This window comes from Balaenoptera physalus, assembly GCF_965194825.1.
Source record: "Balaenoptera physalus genome assembly, chromosome: 21".
In the NCBI taxonomy this organism is placed as follows: Eukaryota; Metazoa; Chordata; class Mammalia; order Artiodactyla; family Balaenopteridae; genus Balaenoptera; species Balaenoptera physalus.
Genome location: NC_138902.1, coordinates 45,565,649 through 45,590,775, shown reverse-complemented (window position 1 = coordinate 45,590,775; position 25,127 = coordinate 45,565,649). Strand labels below are relative to the sequence as shown.

Genomic DNA, 25,127 nt, shown 5'->3' with positions numbered 1-25,127 from the left:
TATGAGGATTCCAGTTTCTCCACAACCTCACTAACACTTATTATTTATTTATTTATAGCCATTCTATTAGGTACGAAGTGGTAGACTTCTGGTAAATATAGGTAGAATCCAATGATTAGAAGAAGTTGAACTATATCTGTCTTCTCCCCTAACTGGTGGTATATGAGAATGAAAGCAAGTCTTAGATCAAATTCTGTCAAAGTGTAATATTTATTGTCAAGAACAAAAACTGTCATACAACTTATTGTTATGAGTTTGAGGAATCTCTAACAAGTACCTTGAATGAGAGGTTCATTTTGAGGAGAATATAGCAAAATTATTATGTCAGGACCAGGCCTTTTCTATTCAGATCAGAAAGCAGACCCTGTCCTGTGGTCAGAGGGGACACAGGCCATGCAGAGCTCCAGGCCTCCAGCCCTCCTCCTGAGGGTGAGGCTTCTGGGTCTCCAGTTGCCCATACTTGTCCACAAAACAATGGTGATGGTATCTGTATGATATTTCTACCTAACAACATACCTGAGCACCACTCATTTTACCCATGATGAAGCATTGCATATTTTTAACATCTACCATGCTAGTTACAAAACATTCTTGGGTAGACTTTGATAATGATATATCAAGTCTTTGCAAAGCTCTCTCTGACATCTTGATTATTATTGACTAGGGAACTTTGAATGCTAACTAATTATTTTCATGGTGGTCTGGAAAATGTTTAATAGGATTTAAAAAAAAACCCAGATTTATAGCAGATTAAAAAGTTCAAACTCAGGAATTTAACATAATATACAGTCCTTTTCCAGATATTCTTTCCAGCTCCATCTCCCATCATGATGCTATGCACTAGCCACACTAAAGTAACCATTTTCTGAAGCACCCCATCTTCCTTATTATCTGCATGTCTGAGTACAGTGTTTTTATAGCTTAAGCACATCCATTTGTGCACTAATTTTACAAAAATGTATTCATCTCTATATCCTTTTATCAAGCAAAGGCTAAACACAAGTGTGGATCAACTAAAAGCATTCACAAACTAGTCAGAGATTAACTGAAGCAAGCAAATAAATAATTCATCATGATAGATCTCAAAACAGCCATGCATACTAGTTATAATCAGAACACAAAGGGGGGGAACCTTCAAGATGGCAGAGGAGTAAGATGTGGAGATCACCTTCTCCCCACAGATACATCAAAAATACACCTACATGTGGAACAACTCCTACAGAACACCTACTGAACGCTGGCAGAAAACCTCAGACTTCCCAAAAGGCAAGAAAATCTCCATGTAACTGGGTAGGACAAAAGAAAACGGAAAAAAAAAGGACAAAGGAATGGGGGGGGGAAACCTGCACCACTGAGAGGGAGCTGTGAAGGAGGAAAAGTTTCTGCACACTAGGAACCCCCCTCACTGGCGGAGAAGGGTGGGGGGAGATTCAGAACCTCAGAGGAGAGTGCAGCAACAGGGATGTGGAAGGCAAAACAGAGAGAATCCTGCAAAGAGGATTGGTGCCAACCAGCACTCCCCAGCCTGAGACGCTAGTCTGCCCGCTGGGTTGGATGGGGGCTGGGTGCTGAGGCTCAGGCTTTGGAGGTCAGACCCCAGGTAGAGGACTGGGGTTGACTGGGTGAAGACAGCCTGAGGGGGCTAGTGTGTCACAGCTGAGGGAGTCCGGGAAGAAGCCTTGGCCTGTCAGAGAGGCAAGGGACCATTGTTGGGGGGTGTGGCAGGAGAGGGGCAGGCCCACATAGGAGCTTCTTTCTCCATGTGCTCACAGACAGCAGAGTACAACCTTCATGAGCTCCAGGGGTGAGCATGAGCCACGGCTGCTATCTCGGGCCCCAGAGGTGGCTCCTTTACCACTCCTGCCGCTGCCACCAAGGGTCTTGTGAGCAAGCGCAGGTCACTGCCCACACCTTCCCAGGAGCCTGTGCAGCCAGCCACTCCCAAGGGTCCCGCGATCTGGGGCCAACTTCCCCAGCAGCGTGCACGGCACACCCCAGGCTGTTGCAACTTCCAGCTGGCTTCTGCCGCCACAGGCACTCCCCGCACATCCCAATTGTGACTGCCTTTTCCCTCCCTCTCCCCGGCCTGAGGGAGCAAGTGAACCCTAAACAGCCGCTGCTTTCAGCCACTCTTGCCTGAGTGGGGACGAGATGCCTGAGGGTGGCTCACATGCAGAGGTGGGGCCAAAGCCAAAGCTGGACTCCAGGGGAGGTGCAACCAAAGAAGAGGAAGGGAAATCTCTCTGTGCAGCTGCTGGAGCAGTGGATTAGATCCCCGCAATTGGCTTAGTAAACTCTGCATCTGTGGAGTATCTGAGTAGACAATGAGTGTTCCTACAATTGATGCTGTGGATTTGGGAGGCAACTGTGGACTCTGGGAGCAAGTACACGTGGAAGTAAGGCCAGGTCAGAGTCTGAGCTGTCCCACAGTGCCCAGAGCAGGTCTAGAGACCTACCTAGAGGTATGGGAGGACTTCCTGGGTAGGCAGGGATTGGGGGTGGCTCACCGTGGGGGCAAGGACACTGACAGCTGAGGGCCCAGGAAACTATTATTATTATTGCTATTATTTTTTTGTTTCATATCGATCTGCTGTTGTTCTTTTAAGAAATTATTCTTTTACTTTTTTATTTATTTTTTCTTTTCTTCTCTTTTGATGCTTTTATTTTTAATATATATTTTTTCCATTTCTACTTTATTTTTTAATATATTGTGCTTTTTCCTTGTTTCTGTTTTTTTCCTTTGCTTTTTATCTTTTTTAAACTATATTTTCTATTTTTTGACTTTATTTTTTTATTGTTTTGTGTCTTTTCCTTTTGTTTTCTTCTTTTGTTTTTATTGTGTTTATTTTAATTTTTGGGTTGGTTTATTTCTTTGGTTGATTACTTCCTTTTTTAAAATTTTATTTTATTTTATTTATTTTTAACATCTTTATTGGAGTATAATTGCTTTACAATGGTGTGTTAGTTTCTGCTTTATAACAAAGTGAATCTGTTATACATACACATATATCCCCATATCTCTTCCCTCTTGCGTCTCCCTCCTTCCCACCCTCCCTATCCCACCCCTCTAGGTGGTCACAAAGCACAGAGCTGATCTCCCTGTGCTATGTGGCTGCTTCCCACTAGCTATCTATTTTATGTTCGGTAGTGTATATATGTCCATGTCACTCTCTCACTTTGTCCCAGCTTACACAGCCCCCTCCCCGTGTCCTCAAGTCCATTCTCTAGTAGGTCTGTGTCTTTATTCCCGTCTTGCCCCTAGGTTCCTCATGACCATTTTTTACTTTTCTTTTTTTTAGATTCCATATATATGTGCTAGCCATATATATGTGTTAGGATACGGTATTAGTTTTTCTCATTCTGACTTACTTCACTCTGTATGACAGACTCTAGGTCCATCCACCTCACTACAAATAACTCAATTTCGTTTCCTTTTATGGCTAAGTAATATTCTATTGTATATATGTGCCACATCTTCTTTATCCATTCATGTGTTGATGGACACTTAGGTTGCTTCCATGTCCAGGTTATTGTAAATAGAGCTGCAATGAACATTTTGGTACATGACTCTTTTTGAACTATGGTTTTCTTAGGGTATATGCCCAGTAGTGGGATTGCTGGGTCGTATGGTAGTTCAATTTTTAGTTTTTTAAGGAACCTCCATACTGTTCTCCATAGTGGCCGTATCAATTTACATTCTCACCAACAGTGCAGGAGGGTTCCCTTTGCTTCACACCCTCTCCAGCATTTATTGTTTGTAGATTTTTTGATGATGGCCATTCTGACCGGTGTGAGGTGATATCTCATTGTAGTTTTCATTTACATTTCTCTAATGATTAATGATGTTGAGTGTTCTTTCATGTGTCTGTTGGCAGTCTGTATATCTTCTTTGGAGAAATGTCTATTTAGGTCTTCTCCCCATTTTTGGATTGGGTTGTTTGTTTTTTTGATATTGAGCTGCATGAGCTGCTTGTAAATTTTGGAGATTAATCCTTTGCCTGTTTCAATTGCGAATATTTTCTCCCATTCTGAGGGTTGTCTTTTCATCTTGTTTATGGTTTCCTTTGCTGTGCAAAAGCTTTTAAGTTTCATTAAGTCCCATTTGTTTATTTTTGTTTTTATTTCCATTTCTCTAGGAGGTGGGTCAAAAAGGATCTTGCTGTGATTTATGTCATAGGGTGATCTGCCCATGTTTTCCTCTAAGAGTTTGATAGTGTTTGGCCTTACATTTAGGTCTTTAATCCATTTTGAGTTTATTTCTGTGTAGGGTGTTAGGGAGTGTTCTAATTTCATTATTTTACATGTAGTTGTCCAGTTTTCCCATCACCACTTATTGAAGAGGCTGTCTTTTCTCCACTGTATATTCTTGCCTCCTTTATCAAAGATAAGGTGACCATATGTGCGTGAGTTTATCTCTGGGCTTTCTATCCTGTTCCATTGATCCATATTTCTGTTTCTGTGCCAGTACCATACTGTCTTGTTTACTGTAGCTTTGTAGTATAGTCTGAAGTTAGGGAGCCTGATTCCTCCAGCTCCGTTTTTCTCTCTCAAGACTGCTTTGGCTATTCGGGGTCTTTTCTGTTTCCTTACAAATTGTGAAATTTTTTGTTCTAGTTCTGTGAAAAATGCCAGTGGTAGTTTGATAGGGATTGCATTGAATCGGTAGATTGCTTTGGGTATTATAGTCATTTTCACAATGTTGATTCTTCCAATCTAAGAACATGGTATATCTCTCCATCTATTTGTATCATCTTTAATTTCTTTCATCAGTGTCTTATAGTTTTCTGCATACAGGTCTTTTGTCTCCTTAGGTAGGTTTAATCCTAGGTATTTTATTCTTTTTGTTACAGTGGTAAATGGGAGTGTTTTCTTAATTTCACTATCAGATTTTTCATCATTAGTGTATAGGAATGCCAAAGATTTCTGTGCATTAATTTTGTATCCTGCTACTTTACCAAATTCATTGATTAGCTCTAGTAGATTTCTGGAGGCATCTTTAGGATTCTCTATGTATGGTATCATGCCATCTGCAAACAGTGACAGCTTTACTTATTCTTTTCTGATTTGGATTCCTTTTATTTCTTTTTCTTCTCTGATTGCTGTGGCTAAAACTTCCAAAAGTATGTGGAGTAATAGTGGTGAGAGTGGGCAACCTTGTCTTGTTCCTGATCTTAGTGGAAATGGTTTCAGTTTTTCACCATTGAGGACAATGTTGGCTGTGGGTTTGTCATATATGGCCTTTATTATGTTGAGGAAAGTTCCCTCTATGCCTACTTTCTGGAGGGTTTTTATCATAAATGGGTGTTGAATTTTGTTGAAAGCTTTCCCTGCATCTATTGAGATGATTATATGGTTTTTCTCCTTCAATTTGTTAATGTGGTGTTTCACATTGATTGATTTGTGTATATTGAAGAATCCTTGCATTCCTGGGATAAACCCCACTTGATCATGGAGTATGATCCTTTTAATGTGCTTTTGGATTCTGTTTGCTAGTATTTTGTTGAGGATTTTTGCATCTATGTTCATCAGTGATATTAGCCTGTACTTTTCTTTCTTTGTGACATCTTTGTCTGGTTTTGGTATCAGGGTGATGGTTTCCTCGTAGAATGAGTTGGGGAGTGTTCCTCCCTCTGCTATATTTAGGAAGAGTTTGAGAAGGATAGGTGTTAGCTCTTCTCTAAATGTTTGATAGAATTCACCTGTGAAGCCATCTGGTCCTGGGCTTTTGTTTGTTGGAAGATTTTTAATCACAGTTTCAATTTCAGTGCTTGTTATTGGTCTATTCATATTTTCTTTTTCTTCCTGGTTCGGTCTCAGAAGGTTGTGCTTTTCTAAGAATTTGTCCATTTCTTCCCAGTTGGCCATTTTATTGGCATATTGTTGCTTGTAGTAATCTCTCATGATCCTTTGTATTTCTGCAGTGTCAGTTGTTACTTCTCCTTTTTCATTTCTATTTTTATTAATTTGAGTCTTCTCCCTTTTTTCTTGATGCGTATGGCTAATGGTTTTTCAAATTTGTTTATCTTCTCAAAGAACCAGCTTTTAGTTTTATTGATCTTTGCTATCGTTTCCTTCATTTCTTTTTCATTTATTTCTGATCTGATCTTTATGATTTATTTCCTCCTGCTAACTTTGGGGTTTTTTTGTTCTTCTTCCTCTAATTGCTTTAGGTGTAAGTTTAGGTTGTTTATTTGAGATGTTTCTTGTTTCTTAAGTTAGTATTGTATTGCTATAAACTTCACTCTTGCAACTGCTTTTGCTGCATCCCATAGGTTTTGGGTCGTCGTGTATTCATTGTCATTTGTTTCTAGGTAATTTTTGGTTTCCTCTTTGATTTCTTCAGTGATCTCTTGGTTATTTAGTAGTGTATTGTTTAGTCTCCATGCTTTGTTTGTTTGTTTGTTTGTTTGTTTACAGATTTTTTCCTGTAATTGATATCTAGTCTCATAGCGTTGTGGTCAGAAAAAATACTTGATACAATTTCAAATTTCTTAAATTTACCAAGTATTGATTTGTGACCCAAAGTATGATCTATCCTGGAGAATGTTCTATGAGCACTTGAGAAGAATGTGTATTCTGTTGTTTTTGGATGGAATGTCCTATAAATATCAATTAAGTCCATATTGTTTAATGTATCATTTAAAGCTTGTGTTTCCTTACTTATTTTCATTTTGGATGATCTGTCCATTGGTGAAAGTGGGTTGTTAAACTCCCTTACTATGATTGTGTTACTGTCGATTTCCCCTTTTATGGCTGTTAGTATTCGCCTTATGTATTGATGTGTTCCTATGTTGGGTGCATAAATATTTACAATTGTTATATCTTCTTCTTGGATTGATCCCTTGATCATTATGTAGTGTCCTTCTTTGTCTCTTGTAATAGTCTTTGTTTTAAAGTCTATTTTGTCTGATATGAGAATTGCTACTCCAGCTTTCTTTTGATCTCCATTTGCATGGAATATCTTTTTTCCATCCCCTCACTTTCAGTCTGTATGTGTCCCTAGGTCTGAAGTGGGTCTCTTGTAGAAAGCATATATACGGGTCTTGTTTTTGTATCCATTCAGCCAGTCCATGTCTTTTGGTGGGAGCATTTAATCCATTTACATTTAAGGTAATTATCAATATGTATGTTCCTATTACATTTTCTTAATTGTTTTCACTTTGTTATTGTAGGTCTTTTCCTTCTTTTCTGTTTCCTGTCTAGAGAATTTCCTTTACCATTTGTTGTAAAACTGGTTTTGTGGTGCTGAATTCTCTTAGCTTTTGCTTGTCTGTAAAGGTTTTAATTTCTCCATCAAATCTGAATGAGATCCTTGCTGTGTAGAGTAATCTAGGTTGTAGGTTTTCCCCTTTCATCATTTTAAATAAGTTCTGCCACTCCCTTCTGGCTTGCAGAGTTTCTGCTGAAAGATCAGCTGTTAACCTTATGGGGATTCCCTTGTATGTTATTTGTTGCTTTTCCCTTGCTGCTTTTAATATTTTTTCTTTGTATTTAATTTTTGATTCTTTGATTAGTATGTGTCTTGGCGTGTTTCTCCTTGGATTTTTCCTGTATGGGACTCTCTGTGCTTCCTGGACTTGATTAACTATTTCCTTTCCCACATTAGGGAAGTTTTCAACTATAATCTCTTCAAATATTTTCTCAGTCCCTTTCTTTTACTCTTCTTCTTCTGGGACCCCTATAATTCGAATGTTGGGGCGTTTCATGTTGTTCCAGAGGTCTCTGAGACTGTCCTCAATTCTTTTCATTCGTTTTTCTTTATTCTGCTCTTTGTTAGTTATTTCCACTATTTTATCTTCCAAGTCACTTATCTTTTCTTTTGCCTTATTTATCCTGCTATTGATTCCTTCTAGAGGATTTTTAATTTCATTTATTGTGTTGTTCATCATTGTTTGTTTGCTCTTTAGTTCTTCTAGGTCCTTGTTAAACGTTTCTTGTGTTTTCTGTATTCTATTTCCAAGATTTTGGATCATCTTTACTATCATTACTCTGAATTCTTTTTCAGGTAGACTTCTTATTTCCTCTCCATTTGTTTAGTTTGGTGGGTTTTTACCTTGCTCTTTCGTCTGCTGTGTATTTCTCTGTCTTCTCATTTTGCTTAACTTATTGTGTATTCCTTTGCACAGACTGCAGGTTTGTAGTTCCTGTTGTTTTCTGTCTGCTCCCAGTGGGTAAGGTTGGTTCAGTGGGTTGTGTAGGCTTCCTATTGGAGGGGACTGGTGCCTGTGTTCTGGTGGATGAGGCTGGATCTTGTCTTTCTGGTGGGAGGACTATGTCTGGTGGTGTGTTTTGCGGTGTGTGTTAACTTATTATGATTTTAGCCAGTCTCTCTGCTAATGGGTGTGTTGGTGTTCCTTGCTGGTTGTTTGACATGGGGTGTCCAGCACTGGAGCTTGCTGGTCATTGAGTGGAGTTGTTTCTTAGTGTTGAGACGGAGATCTTTGGGGAACTCTCGGTGATTGATATTACATATGGCCGGGATGTCTCTGCTGGTCCAATGTCCTGAACTCAGCTCTCCTACCTCAGAGGCTCAGGCCTGACATCCTGCCAGAGCACCAAGTCCCTGTCAGCCACACGGCCAGGTACGTGGGGATTTCCTTGCCTTTTGGGAAGTCTGAGGTCTTCTGCCAGTGTTCAGTAAGTGTTCTGTAGGAGTTGTTCCACATATAGATATATTTTTGATGTATTTGTGGGGAGGTGACCTCCATATTTGAGTCCTCCGCCATCTTAAAGGTCCTCTCTTGAGCCACATTTTGATCTGGAATGTATCTCTTGCCGACATCTCCTCCCTTGGTATTGTCTTTTCAGAATGTGAGAAAATCCTTTCTGTCCAACAGTACCATACAGGACCTGACTGTGCTGCAAGATAACAGCAGAGCTGAACAAGGCCAATGTGAGGGAAGGAAGATGGCACTCTAGGTTTGGCACTTATTCATATAGGTATTGTCCCCATTTTATCCCTGAGGATTGGGAGCCACAGATTCATCAATTAATTCACCTGGTGTCCACAGGATTTGAACTCAGAACTGTATACTGTGAAGCACATACTCTTTCTCTTACAACAAAGTGTAAAAGGAAGTAAAAGAATAGAACTGGGAGACAAGAAAGAGGATTCAAGGAAGACTCTACTGCAGGAGAAAAAAAAAAGAAACCCCATAATAACCTAACTCTGCCAAACAAAAATTTTATGACTGATATTGTATTGGCCAACAATGTTTTAAAATACTTTTCGAACATCAAGTTTTTAGATAATAAGTATTTTTAAATTTGCAGTACTTATTACTTTTAAGCAAAAATACTGAGTTCCAAAATTTGAAAGTTATAAATAGTAGTGTTCCCATATTAAGAAAAATGGTACTTGAAGAAGTGTGGTTGCAAAAGGAGCCATGTAAGAAATTATTAGTTGTGTCCCTCTCTTGGTACTTGATCACATGCTAACAAGTATTGGTTTACACCTCATTTTGAGAAATATTAGGTTATTTGGAAGCAATGTCATGTCTCTTTCTTTTTGGTTGAATTATAATACCATTATACATGTGGTATTTCTGCACAAATATGACATTGGATATACACTGGTAGAATTTAATAAAAAAGTTTTCCTCAAGGTTCTAGTTACTGAATGATAGGTAAACATGTTCTATGAATTCAACATTCAACCAATGTGGAAAGTTTTCTAGTATAAATCACTTTTTCCTCAAGAAAACCATAGACCATCATTAAAACATCTTTGCTATTATTATTTTTGAAAAGGTATATGGTTATGTTTTTTTTAAATGTTATCTGATTATATATGCTGGCATTTTTAAAGGTGAAATGATTTGATGTCTAGCATTTTCTTCAATATAATGTGGGAGCATTGAGAAAATATGATAGATAGGCCTCTAGTTTATAGCTGATAAACTGAGTGATAAACAAATGGAGGTTTATTATTTCATTCTCTCTACTTTTATAGAAGTTAAAATTTTTTTATAATAAAAAGTTACAGCACCAGAAGTAATACTGAGACCATTTTTACTGCTTACTCTATATGGTAAAAAATTTATCACCATGTTTGGGGACAAGCTTTTTCTCCAAGGAAATATTAAATATATTTTTAAGATTTTCTTTTACTTCTTCTTCATTCAGTGTGTTAAACTCTACCAAATCTGTATTGTCCTTATAATTGAATCTCCTGTAGGTGAGGGTGAAGCCCACTAAACAGTGAACACCTTCTGGAGTCTGCAAGGAACAAAATGACTTGCTTGTAAAGACAGATGCTGGAGATTCCTGAAGGTATATATTCACAGACTCAAAGTCTTCAATTGTTCGAGGTTCAAGAGTAAAAGAGTAGATTTTCCGATATTTATTCTTTTCCAGGAGCTCAGAATTAAGACATTCTTGGTTTGGGATATACTGCTCTCTTCTGATTTGATCCAGGTACCAGATTCCTCTCTCTTCTGTCAAGCAGAAGATGCAAGGCACTTGGGGCTGATCCTTCCCAGAAATTAACTCTAGAGGCTGCCACATCTGGTAAGAGCGTCCAAATCCAGCATCAGCTATGTAGTTCCTGCCATCAATGGTCACCTTCAGCAGGAGGTGAATCATGGCATTGCTGTATTTGTTTGCTGAAGTGTTGTATACATACCCTGCCAATATCGTGGTCTCAAAGCCAATTGTGGTCAGAGCCCAGTACAGAAGATGATTGACTTGGAGACACCACCCACCTCGGTTCCTCCTCACAATTTGATCAAAAGTGGCCTCTAAGCCCAATTCCATAGCTTCCCCACAATGGATGTTAAGGTTCGCAAAGGGAATGGCTCGGATCTGGTGCTGAAGAATGTCAGTTAATGTTTCCAAGTCCAATTTGTTCCTACAGTGCTTATAACCAATTCTTTCAAAATATGCTTCAATGTTCATGATTCCTTAAGGCAAGGAAAACAAAAAAAAACAAATAATTACTTTTGTACTTGGATTTCTTTGATTAGCCTAATGATAACAAATGTATTTTAAACATGTAAACACAAACAATGGTTATAAATATCTGTAATTATAAGTCTTTTCTGTGTGTGCTTTGGTGTATTAATGGCTTTCACATGCATAAGTTCACTTAATGGTGCGAGTAACCCTGAAAGAAAAATATTATGACTTCTTCCATGTTTTGAGCATGAGAAGTTGGAAATCCAGATGAAGTGATGAGTAAAATGATAAACAGCTTACATGTGGTTTTCTTGGTGATGAATAAGGAGAGGTACAAGTTGCTATCAATTAAAATAGAGTTTACAAACAGTTTCTAATACAAACAGGAGAATTATATATTATAGTACTTTCATTCATGGTAGTTGACCAACTCAATATCCTCTTCAGCTGAACCTTACACAAATTTCCCCACTCAAAGATTCATATTCATTCACAAACTGATTTATTGATTTATTCAATAAATAGTTTACTGAAAATCTATTATGTATATGTTACTGACCTAGTGGTTGCTTATCTTAAAGAATCTTACATTTTAGTGCGGTCTGGTATGACACAGATAGTGAATTAAATGAATTTAAAAAACATGCAATTTCTTTTTTTTTTTTAAATGAATAGCCCAGTTTGCTTTTTTTTTTTTTAAAGAAATTCACGTTCTTTTATTTATTTATTTATTTATTTATGACTGTATTGAGTCTTCGTTTCTGTGCGAGGGCTTTCTCTAGTTGCGGCAAGTGGGGACCACTCTTCATTGCGGTGCGCGGGCCTCTCACCATCGCGGCCTCTCTTGTTGCAGAGCACAGGCTCCAGAGGCGCAGGCTCAGTAATTGTGGCTCACGGGCCCAGTTGCTCTGTGGCATGTGGGATCGTCCCAGACCAGGGCTCGAACCCGTGTCCCCTGCATTGGCAGGCAGATTCTCAACCACTGCGCCACCAGGGAAGCCGAAAAACATGCAATTTCTTAGATAGTGATAAGTGTTCTGGGGAAAATAAAGCAAAGAATGTAGATAAGATGTGCACAGAGAGATCTTCAGTTTCCAATAAGGTGGGCAGAGGAAGCTTCACTATGACTTTAAGGACGTGAGAGAATGAGCCATGTCCACAAGTGTGGGAGGATGATTTAGGAAGAAGGACCAGAGAGTTAAAAAAAAAAAAAACCCCTAAACTGGAACCTGCCTAGAGTCTCCAAAGAACACTCAAGGAAGACAGGATGAAGGGAGCAGAGGGAGTAAGTGGAAGCATGGATTGAGATGAGATCTGACCTTTTGTCTTTTACTCTGAGATGAGAAATCACTGTGAGAAGGGCAGTAGGGGAAGGCTGCAGTTTGGACAAAATGCACCATCATCAAATTGTTATGTCTGGCTTGTATGGAGAGTGAGCGGTACATACTGAGCTGAATGAATAGACATGTGACCCAGGTAGGCATAATTCAAAGTACATTTGCTCTAGGACCAGTGTTTTGCTCGTGGATGGCATGTGGTCCAAGTCAGTTCAGTAAGATTCTGTTGAGGAACTTTTGCTGAAACCTAAGCAGATGCTTCTACTGCAGGGCCAGAACCTGGTACGATATTTGCTCAAATCTACTAGGAGAACTTGCTGAAGAATAATAGCAACAAAGAATGTATTGAGTTGAGGGATGAAAAGCAGGAAAAGGAAAGATGAGAAAAGACAAAAATCAAGTCTTAAGCTATATCTAGACTTTCTGGTAAGGTAAACCAGAAAAAAAAAAAAAAAAGAAGCCCTTATTTTGTAAAATCTCATGTAGGAAATGTTTCTGTCCCCTGATACCAGAGTCATAATCCAGTGTGGACACGGATTGTAACAGTGGTGCATTACCACTGGTAAGATGACATGGCCTGAGGTGAGAGGCTACAAAAGGCCCTGCCCCTAGGTTAATGGTGATAAGTTATGTATTCCTGTTGTCCTTCTTAATGTCATTTCTTTCAGATTCACCTAATTCTTTTTTTTGATCAGTTATTCTTCCCATTTTGCTACTGTTTCAACTTTTTCTATTCTTGATGTCTGCAATCTGATCTCTTCCAAATCTCTTAAGCTTATTTCATTTCTTCTCATCTTTACATGCATCAGTATCCTTTTTCAACATCTGCACAAGCCAAAATCTATACCACTCAGACACCGAGAGAACAACTTAGCCAGACCACCACAGACCCTCTTCTGCTTCTGTATCCAGAATCAGTGCTGGGTAAGTAAGGAGGGCAGGTGATGTGGAACAAAAGAAATATGATTTGGACCTGCCTGGCCATTTCATTTCTGGGTTAACCAACATCTTTTGATTTGGAAATTAATGTATATTTTGTAAAGCTATCTTTTGATTTTAAAGATTTTTCTTTGTTACTTCTGGAGGGGATATGGGGATACATGTGTACATATAGTTGATTCACTTTGTTATACAGCAGAAACTAACACAACAATGTAAGGCAATTATACGCCAATAAAGATGTTAAAAAAAGATATTATGTTAATTTAGAATTTAGTAACTTCAAGTTCATTGAGAAGAAGACAGTATAGGGGTCTGGATGCAAGCAACATGTTATAACCAAATTATACCTGCATATTCCATTACTAAATATAAGAGGTTTTGTACTACTGAAGTTATGATAGAAGGTGAAATATGGAGGCACTAGAAAGTAGTTGTCAGGATAAAACTGGGTGAAAACACTGCAAAGTTTATATATTGACTTGTAATTTAGATGTGCACTGATATACCATTTCATTTTGCTTGATCATAAATATAAGAAAAGAATAAAAGGAGGGAGCATGAACACACTTAGGGAGCCAGCTGAGATGTCTCAGAAAAGCATACCTTTCTGAGGAAGTTCAATGTAGTTTGAGTCTCAGTTTTAATTCAGAAGACTTAGGATAGTTCTTCCTAGTTCACACTGTAGAAATAAAAGAAAAAATAGTTTTAAATATATCATATTCTTCCTTGAAAACAAGGACAGTAGTTCTCATTGGGACATGAATATGAAGAATATTTTAAAATCACAAAACAGAAGGAGTAAAATGGCCTTTTGGATTGCATAGAGAAGAGAGCTGAATGTACAATGATGGGACATGGGAGCAAAACTGGTGGGTTCTAAACCTGGAGACTGTGGAAGTCACCAGCAGGGGGCTCAGACACAACAGACCAGATGAATATTTGTCATACAATCAGCAAGGATGGGTGAACCCTTTCTCAGGTCCCTGATTGTTACTACAAGATTTACCAAACACAGAAAAGACAAGTATGTAATGGTAGCACCTGTCTTCCTTTAGGTGTAAAGTATAATTGGGGATATTGGGGCAGAAAAATAAGGCAATGTTCTTAATGTATGGTGTCACCAGAAAGGAGGAAGAACCATTCGTATGCAGAAGACCAGCCATCAAAATATCTCTTGTCTTCAGTCATCTTCCCTCATCTCCACTGGAAAGATTGCAGAGTCCAAGGTCCACTCCAGCCAGACACCTCACCAGTCACATTTCATTCAAAAAACAAATAAAAGATGGAGACAGAACTATACATGCATGAATATGATGAAAAAACAGAATGCAAATATACTATGAGACTGGGATCAGAAGAAAAGGACATAATACACAAAACATAGGGGAAAAAGACAACCAGCTCAAGAAGAAACATAAACTGAACAACGGAGAGATATTCTTCACAGGTACTTGAAGAGATAGAATATTTAAAATGGACTCATACCAAAAAGCCAAAAAATGAGGTGATAAAATAACACAGTGTTATCAAAAGAACTATTTATAACTTAGGAAACTAATTAAGAATAACAACAAAGATAATATATAAGTAATTATGAACAAAAGGGGAATATATATATAGCATAATATCAAATGACTTATGTAGAAGAAAAACTTAATACTCAATGGTTTTAATGAAGAGATAAAGCCATTAAAGAGTTAGAGAGAAGCTAATAGACATAAAACCAGACAATCCAATATAAAGATAATTGGTATTTCTGAAGGAAAAAATAAAACTCAAAAAGGATAATAGAAAAAAAAAATGTATATATTCTAATAGTGTTATCTCTCCATCAGTCGTGAAGATGTAAATCAAAATGAAAAACTAAGGAAGAGAAAGGCAGATTTGACTCCTTTTATTATAAGATAGAGTAGAAAAGTTATGAGAATTATGGTTGAAGTAATTTTAAAATATTTAAAAAGTGTGACTTAAGTGAAAGCCATTAGACCTATTGACCTCTGCCTCAGGTACAGAGGGTAAAGAACAGAGAATGTTCAGTGTACCTTGAGAGGGCACATGACACTGGTGAGGATTAGGCTGTCTCTTGACTTTCTGGTAAGGTGAGCACCCCCTCCCCCCAAAGTCTGTATTTTGTAAAATCCCATGTAGAAAAAAATTTCTGTCCCCTGTTACCAGAGTTCTAATCTAGTATGGGCACTAATTGTAACAGTGGTGCATTACTATTGGTAAGATGACATGGCCTGAGGTGACATGGTACAAAGAATCCCACCCATAGGTTAATGGTGATAAGCTATGTATTTCTATTGTCTTTCTTTTTTGTTCAATTAAACAACATTTACTAAATGAGAAAACTACACTTAAAAAGTGCTTTAAAACAAAATGAAATTAGAAAAAAAGACATGCGCATTTGAAAGAACTTTGCACTCTGCTGAAAATCAAATCTCTTGCAGTAATACAATATGCCGATTCTTAAAATATAAGTTAACAGAATTTTCAATTTAATATTTTCAAAGATGATATTAAGGTCAAGAATTTCACATCTACGGTAGCCCTTATAGAAGGGCATTTATAAGTATGATGTCCATCCCTATGAAGCTTACAAATTTGACAATGCTCAATAAAAGCTTTTGGAATCACATCCAAGTGTCTCATCTAATGAATCACAAATTTATGTCCTGTAAGTTCTCCTTCTAAAATCTTTATGTAGACTTTTCTATTTCCATCATTTGTTAATTTTTTAAAAAAATATTTTGTTTAAAAAAAAAAGGAAAAGAAATGCTGGAATAAACCCTAGATCATGTACAGAAATTATTGCTACTATAGTTCACTACAAAGCATGTCTATACAATATCACATGAATTTTGATCATGAAAAATCAGAATAAAAATCTTTAGTGACATAAGCCTTACAATCATATACAACATTCAAATGGTAATATTAGACAGTTGAGCACCCAATACCCATAGCTGACAAATGTCCTACTGACCAACATTCATTTAAATATATTCTTCATATAGAGGGAGGAAAAAAGAGATAGTGTCAGCTTTCTAAGCCTTGTCAAAAAAAGGATTTTCATGTTCTGTGGATCTAAAAACAAACAACAACAACAACAAACCCCCAAAACAAAACTGGTGTAGGTGAGGGTGTTATCAGAAAGTTAAGCATGCTGAAAGGTGTTTTGTAGGAATTAAAAACCTAATTCTTTCTTAATGTCATGAAGAAAACAATAGCAATGGTCAATAAAATTAAAATCTGGTTCTTTGAGAAGATAAACAAAATTGATAAACCTTTAGCCAGACTCAAGAAAAAAAGGGAGAAGACTCAAATCAACAAAATTAAGAATGAAAAATGAGAAGTTACAACTGACACCACAGAAATACAAAGGATTGGAAGAGGCCACTACAAGCAATTATATGCCAATAAAATGGACAACCTGGAAGAAATGGACAAATTCTTAGAAAAGTACAACCTTCCAAGACTGAACCAGAAGAAATAGAAAATATGAACAGACCAATCACAAGTAAAGAAATTGAAACTGTGACTAAAAATCTTCCAACAAACAAAGGTCCAGAACCAGAAGGCTTCACAGGAGAATTCTATCAAACATTTAGAGAAGAGCTAACACCCATCCTTCTCAAACTCTTCCAAAAAAATTGCAGAGGGTGGAACACTTCCAAACTCATTCTACGAGGCCACCATCACCCTGACACCAATACCAGACAAAGATATCACAAAAAAGCTACAGACCAATATCACTGATGAATATAGACACAAAAATCCTCAATATTAGCAAACAAAATCTAACAACACATTAAAGCATCATACACCATGATCAAGTGGGATTTATCCGAGGGATGTAAGGATTCTTCAATATACACAAATCACACCATATTAACAACTTGAAGAATAAAAAACATATGATCATTTCAATAGATGCTGAAAAAGCTTTTGACAAAATTCAGCACTCATTTATGATAAAAACTCTCCAGAAAGTGAGCATACAGGGAAACTACCTCAACATAATAAAGGTCATATATGACAAACCCACAGCAAACATTATTCTCAATGGTGAAAAACTGAAAACATTTCCTCTAAGATCAGGGACAAGACAAGGGTGTCCACTCTCCCCACTATTATTCAAGATAGTTTTGGAAGTCCTAGCCATGACAATCAGAGAAGAAAAAGAAATAAAAGGAATACAAATTGGAAAAGAAGTAAAATGCTTACTGTTTGCAGATGACATTCTAACTATACATAGAAAATCCTAAAGATGCCACCAAAAAGCTTCTAGAGCTAATCAATGAGTTTAGTAAAGTTGCAGGATACAAAATTAATACACAGAACTATCTTGCATACCTATACACTAACAATGAAAGATCAGAAAGAGAAATTAAGGAAACAATCCCATTTACCATTGTAACCAAAAGAATAAAATACCTAGGAATAAACCTACCTAAGGAGGCAAAAACCTGTACTCAGAAAACTATAAGATACTGATGAAAGAAATTAAAGATGACACAAACAGATGGAGAGATATACCATTTTCTTGGATTGAAGGAATCAATATTGTGAAAATGACTATACTACCCATAGCAATCTACAGATTCAATGCAATCCCTATCAAATTACCAATGGCATTTTTCACAGAATTAGAACAAACTATTTTACAATTTGTATGGAAACAAAAAGGACTCTGAATAGTCAAAGCAATCTTGAGAGAAAAACGGAGCTAGAGGAATCAGGCTCCTGGACTTCAGACTATACTACAAAGCTACAGTAATCAATACAGTATGGTACTGACACACAAACAGAAATATAGAGCAACGGAACAGGATAGCAAGCCCAGAGATAAACTCATGCACCTATGGTCACCTAATCTATGACAAAGGAGGCAAGAGTATACAATGGAGAAAAGACAGTCGCTTCAATAAGTGGTACTGGGAAAACTGGACAGCTACATGTAGAAGAATTAAATTAGAACACTCCCTAACACCATACACCGAAATAAACTCAAAATGGATTAAAGACGTATATATAAGGTCAGAAAGTATAAAACTCTTAGAGGAAAACATAGGCAGAACACTCCATGACATAAATCACAGCAAGATCCTTTTTGACCCACCTCCTAGAGTAATGGAAATAAAATCAAAAATAAACAAATGGGACCTAATTAAACTTAAAAACTTTTGCACAGCAAAGAAAACCATAAATGAGATAAAAAGACAACCCTCAGAATGGGAGAAAATATTTGCAAATGAAGCAACTGACATGGGATTAATCTCCAAAATATACAAAGAGCTCATGTACCTCAATATCCAAAAAAGAAACAACCCAGTCAAAAAATGGGCAGAAGACCTAAGTAGACATTTCTCCAAATAAGACATACAGATGGCCAAGAGGCACATGAAAAGATGCTCAACATCACTAATTTTTAGAGAAATGCAGATCAAAACTACAATGAGGTATCACCTCACAGTGGTCAGAATGGCCATCATCAAAAGAATCTATAAACAATAAATGCTGGAGAGGGTGTGGAGAAAAGGGACACTCTTGCACTGTTGGTGTGAATGTAAATTGATACAGCCACTATGGAGAACAGTATCGAGGTTCCTTAAAAAATTAAAAATATAACTACCATATGACCCCGCAGTCCCACTACTGGGCATATACCCTGAGAAAACCATACTTCAAAAGACACAGGCACCCCAATGTTCATTGCAGCGTTATTTACCATAGCCAGGAGATGGAATTAACCTAAATGTCCATCGACAGATGAAGGGATAAAGATGTGATACATATATACAATGGAGTATTACTCAGCCATAGAAAGAAACAAAATTGGGTCATTTGTAGAGATGTGGATGGACCTAGAGTCTGTCATACAGAGTGAAGTAAATCAGAAAGAGCAACCAAATATTACCTGAGTATTCTGTGATTAAACAGAAGAAATTGCTATGACTAAAGTTGTGATTCACAGTGAAATACTGGCAAAACTTAGAAAACAGTTGCCAGGAAAATAGCTAACTGAAAACACAACTAGCCTTATTTCTTGATATATAGCATTTCTGTGCAGATATGTCCTTTCCTTTCAGCTTCATGATTAATATTAGAGAAGACTCAAGGGATATATAAAGAACACACTTAGAGCATCTACTGAGAACTCCCAGAAAGGCACTTAAAACATTTCTAAGCAAATGGAAGCAAGTTGATGTTCAATTTTAATTCAGAAGTCTCAGAAATTCCTTTCTCTAGAAATAATAAACTCTAGAAATAATAGAAGAGATAGTAAAATGTATATTGTGACTTCCTTTGAAAACAGAAAGATAGTTTAGTGTTACATGAGTTGTGAAAAGTACCTAAAAATCACAAAAGAGAAGGGAAAGGACTGAAGAGTAAAGGGGGCATCTGAGTTGCATAGGGGAGGGTGTAGCAAGTGTAACCACAGGAAATGACAGCAACACTGATGGGTTCTGAGCCTGGAGGTTGTGGAAGCCAGCACAAGGGGCTCAGAAGGAACCAATCAGATGATTAGTTGCCATAGGATCAGTTAGGACGGGTGAATCATGTTCTATGTCCCTGATTGCTACTACAAGAATTACCAAACATAGCAAACACCAATATGTAATGGTAGCACACGGTCTTCCTTTATGTGTAAAGTATAATTGGGGATATTGGGGTAGAAAAATAAGGCAGTGTTCTTAATGTATGGTGTCACTGGAAAGGAAGAAGAACCACCGATATACAGAAGATCAGCCATTAAAGTATCTCCTGTCATCAGTCATCTTCCCTTGTATTCACTGGAAAGATTGAGGAGTCCAAGCTCCACTCCAGCCAGACATCTCACCTAAACTATATTCAAGAAAGAAATCAAAGGTGGAGACAGAACTATATATAAGGAATAGTTTCCTTTTAATATAGAACAAAGAGTAGAAATGTTATGAGAATTTGGCTAAAGTAGTTTAAAAACATTTTTAAAATGTGTTGTAATGGAAGCCATCAGACCTATAGACTTCTGCCTCAGGTACAGAGGGTAAAGAACAGAGCATGCTCAGGGTACCTTGAGAGGGCACATGGCATTGGTGAGGATTCAGGACTGAGGCTAATGTGGGGAGAATGCTGTCTGTAAGCCACCCAGAAGCCTTTAGATGTCTTTGACCGCTTTTTCTGTGCCTCTGACTAGCATGGCTTCTGTGTCCTTGTGCTTAAGGAGCTGCATTGCGGACTCTTTGGAAGACTTCTTGGGGGTTCCTGGAGCTGCTTTGCCTTCCTATGTGAAAATTGGAAGTGCCAGGGACTTCATGTTCTCCCAGGACAGCCCTGTATCAGTGACTTACTGGTGAGATGTTCTGAAAACCCAGCTGCCTTGCCTTGAGTCTGGAAAGACTTTGAGTTATAATTCACATTCAGGCTGACACTGGAGTTCTCCCAGGAGCACATCATAAGCCACTTGCACATGGTCCTGGCCTCAGCTTCTAAATCTGGGGAACCTGACAAGTCGTATCAGTGGTCATTTTGGAGAGCTGTGTGAAAGAAAGGTAAGATGTACAAGATGAGGCAACTTCCAGAGGGCCTTGAAAGTCAGGCAAAAGAGACTTCTTCTGTCACCAAATGAATGCTTGTTATTTTGTTGAATGGTCAATGTTCAATAGTCAGCTGGCTGCTGTGATTTACCCCTAAGTGACATGGTACTTCAGTTACAAATTACCTTTTGATGTAGCCCTGGAGAGCAGGTCAATATGAAGAACTCATTGTCCAGCTCCCAGTCTAGGGTCTCTACCTCTTTCATGAACAGCAGTGTTTTCCTATTTTATTTTATTTTATTTCATTTTTATTATTTTATTTTTTATTTTTCAACTAAAGAAACACTTATTCTTTCCCCAAATAAAGTTGTAAGCAAAAGCTTAAAATAGAAGAATTAAAAACAGTTTGATCCAGAGGTAGTTCACCCCTGAGATGCTGCCACCACAAGTACAGTTATGGACTGAGACGAAATCTTCTATACCTACTTCCTGCACTTCTGGCATGACTGAATAAAAGAGCCTTAAGGAGTGCTAGTGAGTGGCTTTTCTTTGTGTGTGTGTGTGTGTGTGTGTGTGTGTGTGGTGTGTTTGTGTTTTATGTCCTATCCTTTTCCTTCTTTTTCCTTTTCTCTATCTCAGTGAAGGACATGGCATCACACTGGATTGACACTACAACCCACCCTGACACCAGGGCAGGTGGGCATCTGCTTGATTTCTGGATGGAAAGGGAGCTGTTAGGCTAGCCCTGCTCAGAGGCCACTGGACAACAGGGCTTTATGTACTGAAGGCCTGCAGCTCAGCCAGGGCTCTGAGCTAAAGCTTGCAGAGTCAGGCAGGTATTGTGAGGACTACTGAGCAGGCCCAGAGAGACAATCTAAAGGAACACAGCTGCTCAGCTGAAGATAGAAAAGCCAAACAAAATAAGTTTCTGGGACAGAAGTACTAGGAAGTTGATAGTAAAAAAAAAAAAAAAAAACCTCCTTTTGAGGGAAGGAATGGAGTCCTCTGTTTTATGCTTCAGGAACTAAAATGAGGGCCCAGGGGAAGGGAGTGAAATGCTGATGTCACACTCAGGGCTACAAGCAGCATAAATACACATTTGGACAGAGGTGGAACCTTCTGTACCTACTGCCAGCATATCTGTCATGACTGAACAGACTTTTAAAAATTGATGTGAAATTCACGTGACCTAAATAAACCATTTAAAGTGAACAATTCGGTGTCATTTGGTGCATTCACAACTTTGTGCAACCACGACTTCTATCTAGTTCCAAAATATCTCACTACCCCTGGTAAAACCCCAGACTCATGAAGCAGTTATTCCCCATTTCCTCCAGCCTCTGGCAACCACCAGTCTATGTCCTGTCTCTGTGTTCCGCTCCACCTTCGGCTGTTGCGAACAGTGCTGCTGAGAACATTTGTGGTCAAGTACTTTTTTCTGTATCTGTTCTCAATTCATTGGGTATATGCCTAGCAATAGAACTGTCCAAATGAATAGTAGAATTTTAAGAGGTGCTTCTAAGTGGCTTTTCATTCTATATGCTGTGATTTTCTTTTCCTATCCTTCCTTTTCCCTTCCCTTCCTATCCCTTCCCTTTACTTACCTTTTTTTGGTGCCAAGGCTCACTGCAAGGACACCACAACCCAACCCACCCCCAGGGGCAAGTGGCCAGCCCAGTGATCTTCTGGATGAAAACAAGAGAAGTTGCCAGGCAAGCCGTGCCCACAGACCGTCCTTCACAGTGCTTAGTGCACAGAACGCCAATGGAAAACAGCCAAAAAAAAAAAAAGTTACACCCAGGCAGCAGGAAGTTCTGAATGTTTCTGTTTCTCTTTTTTCCCCCCTCTTGAGGAACAGAAGCTCAGAGTTGTGGGTGAAATCTGCCTATTTTTAAAGTTGGCTCTGAACTATTTAAACCTATAAAGGGCAAACAAAATAAGCCTATGGGCAGGATGCAGCTATATACATAGTTGGCAGTTAACAACTTCCTTCTGAGTGAGAGGGGGCGGGGTCAGCCACTTTGTGGCTGAGGAACTAAACTGTGACTTGGGGGAAGGGAAAGGTCAGTTCATCAAAGAAGAGCCAACAGGCGTGTTGTTGTTGTGGGCGTCGGGCCAGGGCAAGGGAGCAAAGTCCAGAGGGGAGAGCCCACAGACCCCTTGCTCTGGGGCTGTCAGCCGCCACAGGCTCCTCTCTCCTGTGGAATTCTGCACATTTGTGCGCAGGGAGTGGTGTCCTCAGCCTGCCTGACAGTGAAAGAGCTGGTTCTTGTCATTTATGGCTCCTGGAGACCTTCCCTTAGGGTCTGCCTTCCATCAAGATAAAACGTCCTCAAGAATTCCCTTAAACTGTGCAGACAACGCAACACAGCCTCCCTGGAGTTTGGGGATGATCATTAGAGAATTTCTGATCAGCTAATGCAGGAGGAGCAGGAGTGATCATGAATTTGCTGACTGCAGGACTAACTGGGCCCTTTGGGACACACCCAGGTGGGGATAGAGAAGGTGGACATTGCTGTTTCAATTATCCAAGAGGGAAATCCTGTCCCCTGAATCACGTGTTGTACACATTAGCTATATTTTATATACTTTAATCCTCGCAACAAACTTTTAAAGTAAGCTCTCTTATTAGCTCCAATTTTCTGAGGGATCAACTGACTTTTAGAGATGCTTAAATGACCTGCCCAAGTCCTCACACCTGGGATATCACACGGCTGTTACTCTAACCCTGAAACTGAGCAGGGCCTTGTGAGGCACCCAGGTATGGAGGCTTGGCCTCTTATTTTTGTCCCCCATTTCTTGTCGGCAAGACTCCAGCCTCCTTGACCTTCCCTGAGTTCCAGAGGGCAGATTCGAACAGTTGCTAATCAAGGGAGGAGCAGCCAAGAAACCACCCGAAGCAAGATTAAAGGGACCAGAGAAGCTCATCAAGATTAGGGGACTGACCACCTGAGACCCTGCACACATCCTTATCTTGTCCACAACCCCACCCTTGGGAAGTATTGCTATAAAACTCCTTATCAAATCTTCTTGGGTTGGGACACATAATTTTTCGAGGCAGGAGCTGTTGTGTCCCCCTTTGCCTGACAAAGTAATAAAGATCTCCTTTTCTACTTCACCCAAAACTCTGTCTCCAAGATCTGATTTGGCACTGGCGTACAGAGAAGCTGAGCTTTCGGCATCAACCCCGACAGTTTGAATTGGGGTGTGTTATCTCCTCCATTATCCTGTACAGTAATTACAGTATAAGGACTCAACTTATATGTCAACCAAACTTTCTGAACTGGCTTAGGACCTGACATTCGGGTCTGTGTAGTATCTAGTCTCCTGGACTCACATTTGAAATAGGATTAAGCCCCGATTTCAAAGCACAATGTGTCACTTACCGAGCTCCCCTGGGGCCCACAACCAGGAACCGGGCTGACTGCCATCCTCCCACTTCCTGGACAAGCCCAGGAAGAAACCTCACTCGTTTGCAAACTGCTCCACCCCTTGAATCTAGTTAGAATCACCAGGGAACTCTGGGAAATGTAGTCGTGGGAACTTGGGTTGTCCTTGTGCACATCTTGTTCAAATGTACTCTGGTGAGACCTGGCACCAGGCTGAGAGTGGAGTGACCTTGTAATCCATACAGTTCCTACTCTTAGGGAGGCTGAATCCAGATATCCTAAGTGTAACGTGGGAGGTTAGGGTTTTAAGGGGATCCAGGAAAAGCAGGTTCATTAACCTAGAGGAGCAGGAGATGGATATTTTAAATCACTCCCCCAGGTTATGACAGCATTTCCTCATGAATTTCCATGTGGCCCCTAAATTCCTATTTTTCTTCCCCATCTTCAGTCCCATTCACCACTCCACCCTGAGGCACTGTATAATATGTCCTAAATTTGTTCACATATAAGTTATGAGTGTGACATATATAATGTGCTTTTGTTTCTGCATGTATTTTTAATTTATGTTAATGATATAGGTCTATCACTCTTGCTGTTTCTAATGCACTTCCCTCTATACTTTATTTCTTTATATAATTAAAAAAAATTTTTATTGGAGTATAGTTGTTTTATAATATTGTTTTCGTTTATACAATACAGCAAAGTGACTCAGTTATACATATACATATATCCCCTGTTTTTTTGGATTTCCTTCTCATTTAGGTCACCACAAAGCACTGAGTAGAGTTCCCTGTGCTATATAGTAGGTTTTCATCAGTTATCTATTTTACACATAGTATCAATAGTGTATATATGTCAATTCCTATCTCCTAATTCATCCCACAACACCTGCCCCCATTTCTAAAACCATCTTCGTGACACAAGTGTTGCTTGTGCTCTCTCTTTGGCACTAACAGTTCTAGTCCATGCCTCCTGTATTATGCTGCATGAACTTGGGATTCTCTACCTGAAGGCTTTCTCTTGGCCTGTGCTTTGGCCATACA

The 25,127-nt window shown here is 38.8% G+C and overlaps 1 pseudogene across 7 annotated transcripts; it reads right to left on the bottom strand.

Moving 5' to 3' along the window:
• Positions 1–9,921: 9,921 nt before the first annotated feature.
• Positions 9,922–24,427, bottom strand: LOC309651606 (arylamine N-acetyltransferase 1 pseudogene; annotated as a pseudogene). 7 transcript variants are annotated; one of them, XR_014268734.1, is made up of 5 exons: positions 24,082–24,427; positions 20,510–20,695; positions 14,297–14,420; positions 13,779–13,854; positions 9,922–10,901 (listed from the first exon to the last, which is right to left on the bottom strand). The product of XR_014268734.1 is annotated as an arylamine N-acetyltransferase 1 pseudogene (transcript). The 7 variants fall into 7 exon arrangements; XR_014268735.1 differs by lacking the exon at positions 14,297–14,420; XR_014268738.1 differs by lacking the exons at positions 9,922–10,901; positions 14,297–14,420 and adding an exon at positions 10,912–11,933.
• Between the last annotated feature and the right edge of the window lie 700 nt (positions 24,428–25,127).